This window comes from Octopus bimaculoides, chromosome 6, assembly GCF_046866305.1.
Source record: "Octopus bimaculoides isolate indiv1 chromosome 6, ASM4686630v1, whole genome shotgun sequence".
In the NCBI taxonomy this organism is placed as follows: Eukaryota; Metazoa; Mollusca; class Cephalopoda; order Octopoda; family Octopodidae; genus Octopus; species Octopus bimaculoides.
This window is the reverse complement of record NC_142933.1, coordinates 74,624,434-74,636,390: the sequence shown is the minus strand read 5'-3', so window position 1 is coordinate 74,636,390 and position 11,957 is coordinate 74,624,434. Positions and strand designations below refer to the sequence as shown.

The window sequence follows — 11,957 nt, the reverse complement described above, 5'->3', positions numbered from 1 at the left end:
AGAGAGAGAGAGAGAGAGAGAGAGAGAGAGATGTATATATGTAGTATACATGAATGTAATGCGAGCGTGTGTGTTTATATTTATGTTTGTGTTTGTTTATTTTCGATAAGAAGCGGCTCGGCAAAAGACACCGATAGAATAAGCACCAGACATACAAATTAGTGCTAGGGTCGACATATATTCGACTAAACACTTCAAATGACTCAAAAAGGAAAAGAAAAAAGATAATAATTTGTATGTATGTATGTATATAAATATATTGTTACACAAATTTTGGGTAAAACCTCCACTTTTACCCTCTCCCATTGATTGCACCTAGTATAGCACTAGTGTAGCAATAATTGGGTACCCTCCCAGCAGTATACTGGATAGATACTATCCCTTAGTGGGTTGAACCCCCAACCCCTAACTCTCTCACGTTATATATATATATATATATATATATATATATATATATATATATATATATATATATATATATATATATATATCTGTCTCTCTATATATATACATACATATCTATATATATTCATATACACACATATATATGTATATATGCATGTTTGTATAGACATACATACAATATATTTATAATATAATTTATATGTATATACACACGCGCGCACACACGCACACACACGCACACACACACACACACGCACACACACACGCACACACGCACACACACGCACACATATACATACATACACACATACATACATACACACATACATACATACATACATACATACATACATACATACATACATACATGTATGTGTGTGTGTCTGCTGTCTGTTTGAATAAAATAAGTTTTACTTTTTAATATCGAAGGTAAATTTTTTTATTATATGTCTATAAATACGACAGTAAAAAATACAAAAATGTTTTCCACATAACAAATGTTTCCATGCAGCAGTTTTACTGTATAAGTATTAGTGTATGTTTTCACAAGGTGATTTTACACGCACAATCCTAAAAGAAAAGAGAGAAAGAGAGAGGGAGAGAGAGAGAATATTACTGCTTAATGAAAGGTTTTTGGATGAAATAAAGTTTCCGAATATATAAAGTTTTACTAAATAAATTTTAGTACATGTTGTAGCCAAAAGTGGTTCTGCAGTAGAAGAAAAATGATACTTTACTGACCGGGACCGGTTTTCGCTGTTTTTCAGCTACTCAATGCATTTTTAGACACACACATATAAAGTTCTTTTTTTGGAATAGTGGATCTCGAAACAGACAAAGCTATTAATGACTTGTAAATATTAGATTGAAAAACGCTTTTGGATAGGAAAGTTAAAGGCTGCCTGTGGGACGTTTTATGACGTCACCAGTATACGCACACTTTATACACACATGCTTACGCAAACACACCACGCCACCAGCCACTTCCTTCCTTCCGGTCAATTCAACGTGTAGCATCATTAATTCAGAGAAGTTTTTTTCCTCCTCCTTTCTTTTCGTAGAAGAGCATAGGCTCAAAACGTTAAAGACTTCTAATTATCCTGAGCGTCAAACCAATACACTCTGTTCGTTGTTATTTCAGCTGCCTCTGTTTTTGGTATATGCTTTCTGTATAGCTATTGTATAATTTTAGTCATATATATATATATATATATATATATATATATATCTGTAAAAATATGTGACAATTATTCGGTAGCCATGATAAAACTCCGAGTTTCGGATGCCAGAGTGGAAACCCACGCCGCCATCTCTTCAGTTATCTGGCCATTGAAAATTGCTATGAAAATGACCGTTAAACAAAGGGAAATTACTGTGTGGTTGACCGTCATTAAGACAAAAGAGCTATTAGAATGACCGCTAAGTGAGAGGAGGGAGTAAAGGTAAGGGAGTAAAAATGTCCATAGTATTCGCGTAAGCGCACCAGTCCATACATATACATGCGCGCCCGCACACCCACGTACATGTCGACGCGTCTAATAACCAAAGTTTTTATGTCTTGACAAAAAAAATCGTTTTCTCTTTTCCTCTAAGAACTTAGACCAAATTTAGGGAAAGCACGGAGAAAAATTAACAGGGTTTATCTGCCATGAATGTGGGCAACAAGCAACTCCAAAGACCCTACAGTTGATGAAAGCATAATGCTCATTTCTGTTAAGAAACACCGCTTGCTCTCATCAGTTTTAAGTATAACTTACTGATATAAAATTCTATGAATATATCATAAATTTAACATATATTTTCGTTAATTTCAAAATTCTCTTTATAATTCACTTTTGGGAATAACTGGTAGTTTGAAGACGATCAAAAAAAGAATGGCCAATTAGATTATTCTTTCCTTGATCATTTTCAAATATTTGATCCATAGAAGCAGATTAATTACACTGCGGTAAAGTCATAGATTTATTAGTATTTAAAAATCTGATTACAGTTATTAATATATAATAAAAACTATTGATAAAGTAATGTTTAAAGATCCTTAAAGCTCCTGGGATTAACATATTTTGTCGTTGACAACTAACCTGATGTGCATGCATATTGAGAATAAAATGACGTATAGCTTTAAACAGAGAATTAATTTAGATCAAAAATACCATTAGATCCAAAATACCATATTAAAGCAGCTTCCCCTAATTTCTTTTACGCTAAACGATATCAAATTTATTCAAATGTTCAATAAAAAAAAAAAAATTACCCAATCCAGGAGTGAACGCCATTCATGGATATTTGGTGAGATTTACAAAAATAAATGTGATAATATAAACAATTGTACAGTCCAAAAATATGTTTTTATTTATCTATTTATTTTTTCAACGGAAAGAGATTTAATGCGATAATTGTTATTCAAGAAGGAATTACTTTACTATTTTTAGACCGAGAGGAAATGCTCCCGCAGAAATAAGTATGACCATCCATTATAGAAATGGTTTGCATATTTCTCCTTTAATGAAATGAAGAATATGTATGCGAATACTAAAGTTATGTTTTCATTTGTTCTTACGATAGATAAATGCGTAGAGCCTCGTCGGGATTAGCTGTGCTATGAAAAAAAGGTGAAACACGGGATGGGTAAATAAAATCGGCTAAATTTTCAGTTTAATAAAATTTGTGAATTGGAGATCTTATAATGAAACACCCACTTGATTTAAATCCAGTACTGGCGGAAAAATTCATCTAAATAAGAATCTACAAGTGAAATAGTATACGTACCAGCAATGAGTTATGCGTGAGCTGTAAGCACGTAGGCTGGTTAATGACAGCATTAGTAGGAAGAGTAGCCTCTCTTGGAACAAACGTCACATTTTGAAAGATATGTCTTCGCGATCATATATTACGTATTGGTGGTAAATTCCATTGAGACGTTAGAAGACTGAAAAAATTATATTCATATATTGTATTTAGCAGGAGTCTGCCAAGATATATTCCCGATAACTTATGACCTCAGTAAGCTAGCGAAACACATCAGGTATACAGTGACCTCCGTATTAAAAGGGATAAGATGAAGCTACAGATATCTATTTACAAGAAAGTAGACTGAGCTAGTAAGAGCTAAATTACTTCGCTAAGAGTACAGGTGGGCGGCAAACAACATTAAAGACTTACTGACTATGAGGTATAAACCTTTAGGTTGTTAGGTACATACCCAGATGCAAATGTGCAATACGAGATTGTTCTGTATTGATAAGAAATGTAAAAGCACACGAAGACTTCTAAGTATGGCAATGAATGTTGACTACACCAAGTTGTATGGAGAATATATTTCTTATCAGCAGTTCCAAAAGTTATCTCTCTGTCTGTTTATATATATATATATATATATAGTGGATAGAATCCACTTCATGCATGCAAGATCCACTTATACTGCTACAAGATCGTGTACACACATATACAGGCCGAAATTAACTTTCTTTACCTTGCATGCTGTGCTATGAAAAAAAGGTGAAACACGGGATGGGTAAATAAAATCGGCTAAATTTTCAGTTTAATAAAATTTGTGAATTGGAGATCTTATAATGAAACACCCACTTGATTTAAATCCAGTACTGGCGGAAAAATTTTTAGTCGAAGAAATCGATCCCAGGACTTATTCTTTGTAAGCCTTGTACATATTCTATCAGTCTATTTTGCTGAACAGCTACGTTACGTCAACACACCAACATTGGTCGTCAAGCGATGGGGTGGGGTGGGGGGACAAACACACACACACACACACACACAGAACAGGCTTCTTTCAGTTTCCATCAAATTCACTCAAGATTTTAGTCGGCTTAAGGGTATAGTAGAAGACACTTGCCAAGGATGCCACGCCGTGGGACTGAGCCCGGAACATACATACATATGTGTTCATACTTAAATCTATACGTATATATATATTAATATGTGGGCACAGGACGTCATGAAACGTGTACAACAAAAAAGTACGAAGCACGAGTACATGGAACATGAACTGTTCTTTCGAACAACGAAAGACACAAATGGAAAACAAACAACATAAAGAACGACCCTTCATCAGTTGTTGACTGTTTTTCTAGTCCCGTATTTCGAACATCTAACAACAATATACGCTTTCGATAAAACAGTTGTTCCCGCAAAGCAAATTAAATAAAATTTGGGATTTTTGCGGAGGGTCAAAATAGGTAACACAAATAGGACAGTGAAAACAAACAGGAAGGACTGCTAAGCTTAAATGAGGTTATGGTGGCGAACGCGTAAATAAAGCTAGGACAAGAGACAAACAAGAACACATCTTCCTTGTTCCAGCTACAACGGAGAGAAAGAAATAAAGACAGCCTATGGTCACGTAGGAGCCACGTGAGCAAAGGAGGAGGAGTGAGGGAGAGAGAGTGACAGAGTAATAGAATAGAATAGTAGGAGAAGAGGAGGAAAAAGAATAAGAGAGAGAAAAAGAGAGGAAAACGAAAGAGTAAAAAGATCGTATAGAGTGCGCACCAAAATTATTAAGATAAGACTCACTTAGAAGAGGATGCGTGGCGTTCTATCATATAATAATATAAATAATATATATATACATACGTATATATACATACGTATATGTACGCATATACACATACATATATACATACTTACATCTATACGTATATATATATATATATATATATATATATATATATATATATATATATATATATATATATGCATATGTGGGCAGAAACGTGTACAACAAAAAAGTACGAAACATATCTATATGTATGTATGCATGTATGTATGTATAAATTATGAGTTAGAGGTTATGCAACCGTCTAAGGGATATATGTATCTGTAGGCACTACTGGTGCATTACCTAACCATATATAGGCCTTGCTGTATGGTTAACAGTAGTTGGTAATTTGAGGGTAAGCCGTGGTTTAATATATTCAAAGTTGTGGTGAAAGAGTACAGCAGGGTTCGCCACCATCCCCCGCCGGAGCCTCGTGGAGCTTTAGGTATTTTCGCTCAATAAACACTCACAACGCCCGGTCTGGGAATCGAAACTGCGATCCTATGACCATGATCCAATGGCCACTGGGCCATTGCACCTCCACTATTATCCATCTAAAGAACTACTAAAACTGAAGTATCAAAAATACTAACAGCATTTACTAAATCCGTACTAGAAACAACTAATAACACTCATGATTACTCCTGTAGACGTATTAACGGATGACAGAGCGAATATTATACAGGGTTACGTGCTACTTCAAATTTGTTGCAGGCGTTTCTTTGTTTCTTAGAAAGGAAAGGGCCTCAGTTCACCTAGCTCGGTGGACCTCAACCGGGGTTCATGTAGCCCTTAGGTGTCCGTAAAAGATTTTGTTAAATTTTATCTGCAACAGGCGTGGCATGTGGTAAGAAGCTTGCTTTCCAACCACCTGGTTCCGGGTTCAGTCCCAGTGCACGGTCCCATAGGTAAGTGTCTTCTACTATAGCCTCGGGCTGACCAAAGACTTGTGAATAGATTTGGTAGACGGAAACTGAAAGAAGCCCGTCGTATATATGTATATGTATATTTGTTGTGCCTTTGTGTCTCCGTTTGTCTCCCGCCATCGCTTAATTACCGATAGAAAATATACCAGGCTTAAAAGAAAGTATTGGGGTCAATTCATTCGACTAAAATTCTTCAAGGTGGCGCCCCAGCATGGCTGCTGTCCAGTGACTGAAACAAATAAAAGAAAATAAATTGGTTATAACTTCTACAACACACAAAATATTTTGATAATTATTTTTATACAATTCTTAATAATATTTTAATTATAAAAATATGATAGGATTTTTTAAACATCAAGTGGCTAAGAGTAAAATAGAAATCAAAGGAGCCCATAGGTAAAAACATGGTTGAGAAACACTGACCTAACTATTGGAAATGGGGACCAGATAATTTGGGATCGCGATAAGCTAGCATCATAACGGGGAAGATATGAATCCGTCATCATGCTTTAGACCATGAAACTGGAGTTAAGCTCGGCTGTTTGGAAACTTCTTGAAGATTAGGAAAATAAGCGCTCATTATTTCAGTTAAAACTTCAACCAACTGGGTGTTTCATAACAGGAAAGCACATCTTCATAATGTATTAGAAGGGTAAAAACCCCTTTCGGTCATGTATGACCATGGGATTGCACCTGGAAAGTTCCCCTCCGAGGCACAAGTCCGGGCAAGGTTATTTTTATGGAAGACCAGCAGTCGCCCATGCATACCAGCCTCTCCTCTCTTCACGCCGCCAATGTTATCCAAGGGAAAGGCAAAAGCCGATACAGCTTGGCACCAGTGATGTCGCCACTCATTCTACAACTGAGTGAATTAGAGCAACGTGAAATAAAGTGTATTGCTCAAGAACACAACACACAGCCTGGTCTAAGAATCGAACTCACTACCCCATGTTTGCGAGCTCGACACTCTAATCACTAAGCCACGTGTCTTCTGCTATTGTTTAGTACCATCTCTACTCTGATTAAAAATACTCAGAATAATAAAATTTTTAGCTATGACCATTTCAGAGTAGAAGTTTCCTCGGTCTATATGAGGCATAAACCGCCTTTTTCGAGAAGTGGGCCGTATTCTCATACGTGGCTTATCATCAAGCGGGCCACACTACTCAAGAAAAAATACAAAATGAAGATAGGTTTTCGTTAGGTATGTCATTCAGAGACTCCTGCGAGCCGCATGTTGCCAACGACTGGTCTATATTATCTAATGTTTCCATTTTTGTTTTCATGTGAACTAAAGATTGGGCTACTATTTCTAGCTGATCGAGCGACCACATAGAGGCTTCGCCATCGGTAATAAAATGGAGATATGTGCTGAAACAGATGAAATAGACACCCTGAAAGGCATTCATCAGATTCGTTGTTGTTGGCACTCCGTCGCTTACGACGTCGAGGGTTCCAGTTGATCCAATCAACGGAACAGCCTGCTCGTGAAATTAACGGGCAAGTGGCTGAGCACTCCACGGACACGTGTACCCTTAACGAAGTTCTCGGGGAGAATCAGCGTGACACAGAGTGTGACAAGGCTGGGCCTTTTGAAATACAGGTACAACAGAAACAGGAAGAAAGAATGAGAGAATGTTGCGGTGAAAGAGTACAGCAGGGTTCGCCACCAACCCCTGCCGGAGCCTCGTGGAGCTTTAGGTGCTTTCGCTCAATAAACACTCACAACGCCCGGTCTGGGAATCGAAACCGCGATCCTATAACAGCGAGTCCGCTGCCCTAACCACTGGGCCATTGCGCCTCCACTATCATCAGATTCAGTGTGAGGTTTAAAAAACATAAAGGTAGTGGAAGGACAGAACATTATATCTCAATTATTTCCGTTTGTCGTTGTTTAGCTTCAGTTCAGTCTTATTTGAACAAGCCTATAATAACAGACGTTCCGTCCGTAGCGCTACCATCCTTTTATACAGAAGGGTTTTCGTTGCCTAGCCCTTTATTTAGGACCAGTGTTTTCAGCAATAAATGAGTACTGGTCGAGTAGTAATGCAACCCTCTTTCCCTCCAGCTGTCATATCGTTAGTGAACTGTTTTATTTTTTATCCAGATACCAATTTCCTCGAGAGGAGCTCTCTTGAGGACGATTTCGTCAGGCAAAAAAAAAGAAAGAACAAAAACAAAACAAAAAGATAACTGAAAAAAGGAAAGAAAAGCAACTACACTGTGGAAGAACTATTTAACCCTTCAAAACATTTTCAAAAGTTTGTCTTAAAAGTCCATGCCTGTTTTCAGACTGTTAGATAATCCTTGTCTGATGCGTTCTGATAAAGCTTTCATTTCATAAGTCCAAAGTTTCTTTGACGGTTGAAAAAAATTGGAAATGTGTATCAATTTATGATGCATGGAAGGCGACGAGCTGGCAGAATCGTTAGCGCGCTGGGCAAAATGCTTAGCGGCATTTCCTCTGTCCTTACGTTCTGAGTACAAATTCCGCCGGAGTCAACTTTGCCTTTCATCTTTTGGGGATCAGTGAAATAAGAACTAGTTGAACACTAGGGTCGATGTAATTGACTTAATCCCTTCCCCGAAGTTGCTGGCATAGTGTCAAAATCTGAAGCCAATATATGATGCATGGACGCTTGGGAAATATATCTTGTGTATAACAGGTAAAGCGCAAGGGTTAATTACATGCAAAGCTGTTAAATTTACTTTTAAATTTGAAATTTAAGTCTATTTAATTGAGCGTTAAAATGTTCGTCACACAGCTTCGGCCTGGTACCGCGGCTTCAAGGTCTTTTAGACTCATTTAAAAATTCTGTTTTGATCCTAAGTGGTTTTACACAAAATTAAAGAAAGATTTTGAAAGTTTAAGTATCATCATTACCATTTATATATTTGCTAGAAATGCGGTAGAAGCAAACCTATATCTTAATAGACGTAACAGTGTTAATAATTTTACTGCTGGAGCTTTAAGTGTTTTCGCTCAATAAACACTCACAACGCCTGGTCTGGGAATCGAAACCGCGATCCTATGACCGCGAGTCCGCTGCCCTAGCCACTGGGCCATTGCGCCTCCACAGTTAGATACCATAGAACATACAATAAACAAGTATTATTTGTTATTAATTTGATTAAAAATAAAAAAATTTTTAATCCGGTCGTCGTCAAATTAACTTTTCTTCCAGGGTCGATAGTAACCTGTAAAGTACTGTACCTCCCACCCCCTTCTGCATAAGTTTCTGGCCGTGTGCTTGTGTACGAAATTACCTTCATTCAATGTCATGTCACCTTTTAAACAAGGTGGATCAGTTTGGCTCTCTTTAAAATGTAACTCAATTCTCGGCAGTTTCAGAGAGGCACACACACACACACACACACAGAGGCACGCACACACACACACACACGCATCATTCGCGATTGACAGTCAGTTTTGCTCGAAATTTGTTTTCAGTTACAAACATTACTGAAAACCATTGTTCACAACCAAGTGTGTGTGGGAAGAGCAAAAAGTACACCCATTTTTGTAGACAAACAAACGGCTTGCGTTTAATTAGTTGCGAATACTTGGAAATTTCAATGTTTTTACAGGCCTTGGATACCCCTAAAATTTCTTATGAATACCCCTGGGAGGACGCATATCTCCTGGGAGTACGCTTAGTACAGTTTGAGAAGCCAGAATTACGTATTCCTCCAAAAATACCTTCACTGAAGTGCAATCACAAACTCCTATAAAGCTGACTTTGCGATGCAGTGTAAATTCCCAGTTGAGCCAAATAGGGAAATCCCTACGTAGCCACTCGAGATTCTCTATGTAGCAGACGAAACTCCCTCTATCGTTAAAAAGAATAAAAGAGGAACGCAAAGGGTAAGATAGTCTTAGAGATACAATGGCAATAAAAAAAGGGGGAATAGTCACGGCTGGAATGACTTTGATTACAGGCATGACTGATGAAGATGACGTGAGGTTAAACATCAACAACTAAATTATTCCACTTAAATTCTCATACTTTGAGTTAGCTGTTAGGGATACTTACATTCATGTTTACACGCTTACATACATTCACACACTCATGCATGCAAACACATACATGCATACATACATAAATACATATATACATAAATGCATGCATAAATACATGCACGCATGCTTACATATATACATATATGCCTGAGCTGTGTATAAAAACGCGAGAAAGGTATTGAATGCAGTTTCTTGCTACGTGCGATCCTTCAGACAAAAACTCTAAATAGCAAACGAACGTATTCCTCAAATTTAAATGTACGTGTGTGCGTGTGTGACTATATACACTAGCCTACATTTCGTACGAACTAGGAAATGCAGTATTGTAAGGTGTCGTTTTCAAATGTATTTAGTACCATAAATATAATGAACTTGTATTTCACGAGAATCGAAACTGAGCAGTATTTTTCAATTGCCTGAATCTCCACCTCTTATTCTACAATATTCGACATCATATATGCAAAATTCAAAAAACTTTTGAAGAGGGAATATCAACACAAAACTTGGAAGAGAGAAAAAGAAATCTAGAATATGTGTATGTTACAGCGAAAGAGTATTACATTACAGAAAATCTGCTTCTATAGAAATGTAACAAAATCTATCAATCTACCTATCTATACCTGTCAGATAATTTGCACATATACAGTTAGATCAATTTGTTTGTTTATATATCTCTCAGTCTACCTAATATTCTCTATATCCATTCAATTTAGGCAGTCATCTATCTATATCTTCAGTCTATTAGCCCTGACCGCATTTTATGTCTGTACATTATTTTACATTTTTTATATTCTTCGTTATATTCTATAATCCCCGTCAATTTATTTATTGAACGATTTTCCAGTTCTATTTCACTGTGGTCAACACGATTCAAAACAACACTACTGCTACTACTGTTCTGTTGCTGTGGTGTAGACGTTATTACCGCTCCTACAACACCACTATTGTTGCTCCTGTTATATATATATATAAACACACACACTTTTTCTTTACCACAAAATTCAGGTCGATTTATACTTTTTATATACACGCAGTAGATGTTAAGTCAGAAACAAGATAGAAAGAGAAAGAGAGAGACAAAGACAGACAGAGGGAAAGAGAGAGAGAGATAGAGAGAGATTAGCATACGGACAGGGTGAAACAAAAGGGAAATGTACGCTACAACTTGCTGTTGATGTCTCTGTTCTCTAGGTTCGAATCATGCAGACAAGCCTTATACACTTTATAAAATATTAGCAATATAAAGTAAATATAAGCAAACCCTACAATATTTATTCGTTTTATCAATATTTAGTAATATATATGTGTGTGTCTGTGTGTGTGTATTGATAAGAAGTGTGATGTGAGAGAATAGATGTTTATTTCATTAGTTGACGTATTTTTCTCGATAGCCACGTACCAAGCTGGGAGCTTACTGTGATCCCCTGGTTCTTTGAATGCCTTATATATATATATATATATATATATATATATATATATATATATATATATATATATATATATATATATATATATATATATATATATATATATATATATATATCGGGCCCTAAAACCGTGATTGCATTAACATTAACTGTTGGTCTTCGTAGCATTTTAATCGTCGATTAATAAAGTTAGTAGATCGTTGGATATTGTAACTGGTCATATCAAAGAACACAAAAATATATTCGTATAAGTGCCCATTCTCTTGCTCTGTTCTCTTCCTATCTCTCTCTCTCTCTTTCTTTCATACACGCGCGCACACACACACTCACGTACGCAGATACTGGCAATGTAGTCTTGTGCATGTGACTAAACGAATTTCGGGACTATATAACAAACATAAGCATCGTAAAGATGCCATACATTCTTACAAATCTGAATATATGTGTGTATATTATAGAGCACTGCTGTTTACAAACATATACGTTTGGGTACGCGCTCGCGCGTTCAAACTAGTCATGTTTACATGAGAATCTGAATATGTGTGTGTGTGTGTGCGTGTATAGCGTCTACAACTATTGAAGAGGTTGCAAGAAATAACGAAAATTTTAGGAAAAAAGTA

At 36.6% G+C, this 11,957-nt stretch overlaps 1 long non-coding RNA gene across 1 annotated transcript in view; it reads right to left on the bottom strand.

Annotated features, from left to right (window-relative positions):
* Nucleotides 1-828: 828 nt before the first annotated feature.
* The window catches only part of LOC106882561 (uncharacterized), a 13,658-nt gene continuing 2,529 nt past the window's right edge, over nucleotides 829-11,957 (bottom strand). Inside the window, exons 2-3 of the long non-coding RNA XR_008264410.2 lie at nucleotides 3,175-6,118; nucleotides 829-975 (exon numbers count right to left, since the gene is read on the bottom strand). This is a non-coding gene — a long non-coding RNA (uncharacterized LOC106882561). The remainder of the gene's footprint in view (nucleotides 976-3,174; nucleotides 6,119-11,957) is intronic.